Source organism: Mesitornis unicolor, unplaced genomic scaffold (assembly GCF_000695765.1).
Source record: "Mesitornis unicolor isolate BGI_N332 unplaced genomic scaffold, ASM69576v1 scaffold10725, whole genome shotgun sequence".
NCBI classification, from domain to species: Eukaryota; Metazoa; Chordata; class Aves; order Mesitornithiformes; family Mesitornithidae; genus Mesitornis; species Mesitornis unicolor.
Window position 1 is genome coordinate 16849 of NW_010183473.1, and position 1931 is coordinate 18779.

The following is a 1931-nucleotide window of genomic DNA, read 5'->3' on the forward strand; positions in this document are numbered from 1 at the left end:
ATGAAAGGACATTTTGAGGTGCTCACAGCCCCTGGAAATTGGTTCCTGTTTCGAACCAGCTATGTGATACTTTGTGTATGTATATAAAGCTGTTCCTGTTTCTTTGCCTTGCGTTTGCTGTCACATTGATACGATGCTTGGTTACAGTCTGTTCTTAGATGTTAAATCTGAGTTTACTGTCTTTATTTAGCTTCAGTTTTGAATGAATACTTACTCTGCTTAAAGATTTTGCAGACAAAGAATCCTTTTCTACCAAATACACTGACCAAATATCACAGATCAAAGCTCCTGGAATCTGAGAGTACAGGATCTGCCCTCCCCTTGAAGCGATGGGATCCCTTTCTCAATAGCTTTTTGTACACAGATTAGATGATCATTAACTCAAGGATGGGCTATACCTAATTCTGCTGTACTGCAGGTCTTTGGATGAGTTTTTCTCACTGTTATCAGAGGGATTATAGGAGTATGGGTATCTCTAAATCAGGTAGGAACTTAAAAATGTAAAAAACAAACAAATGAACAAAAAAACAAACAACAAAGCTTTCCTTTGTCTTTAAAAATTTCTAGCCCAAACTTAAACGAAGTGTGATGATCTAACCACACTTCCTTTACACAGGTAATGCCCTGGAATTTCCAGCAGATTCATAAATGCTTCTGAACTAAAGATAATTGCCTTTAAAAAAGTACCTATTCTTGGTTTAAAGCTGTAAGATGGTTTCCCACATCTATTTTTGTGGACTCCACTAATTAATTTACCATTATAGCAGCTTTCTGTGCTGGATATTCAGCAGAACATGTATGGTGTCTGGACCAGTTTGATGGGACCCTGTGCACTCTAGGGTGTCCCTTTAGGTGAGTAGGCTGGAGCAGTAGCCTTTTAACAGTCCTTTGCTTCTGGATGTAATTATTTATCCTGAAAATGGCATCACCAAGTGAATTGTCCATCAGTACAGAGCTCTTAGACTTGCTGGCAGCTTTCATATGTTTGCAAGAACTGCAGCCTTCTGTGGGTGCTCTGCATTTCTAGTTGAGCTCTTTCAGGACAAATCTCAGTGGAGTCAGACCCCTGTCTCCTACCCACTGCCCTCTGGCACAACTTACCCCTGTGTCCCTCATCAGTTCCAGCAGCTGTTTAATATACTCAAAGGCTTCGCTTTATAGTCTTATGTTAGTAATAAGTGAATTTGAAGTTTGTTTGATTTGCTAACAGATGACCAATCTAAAATAATGGACTGCTCAGCCAAGCTGTCAAAAACTGGTAACTAGCTTTATTTCAGAAGGACCTTATGCAGGAAATTTATTGCAGGAACTTATGCCACTTCCTCTGGGCTTATTCTTAATGGCAAACCATAAAAGTTAGCAGAACAAAAATACTAATCCCCTATTCAAGTCCTGATACAGAAAGTGTCCCCACTATAAAAGTCTGTTCTACATAATCAGGTTCTCCAAAAGATCATATCCTTATAATTTAAATGCATACTTTATATTTACTTTTCTTCTTTCTCCAACTTCAGGCAACCAGATGTTGAATTTTGTTATCTGCTAGATTAAAGATTTCCCTTTTAAAAGGATTTTCATCTTGCATGACCTTTGGATCTATGAGGATAATTAACAAACATATTCCTCTTGGGGAGGTGAGGAAGCTACTGTTGCTGCATTAAAAATGCTTCAGATCAAATTTAAACTGAATAGTATATGACACTTTTAATTCTACGTTAGGTCATCATAAAATCAGTTTTTGCCTCTAGGCATCATACAGAAATTTGAAAATACTAAATTACAGGGGGCTGTATGTGGACCTGCTGTATTTCTGTGTGTGAACTATTGTAGCAATGTACTCCATGGGTACCAAGAGTCTTTTGACTGCTCTGAGGTCCTCTTAGTTGCTGACCAGCCTTCTTCCAGTGATGTGTTTTGGTGGGTTGTAGGGG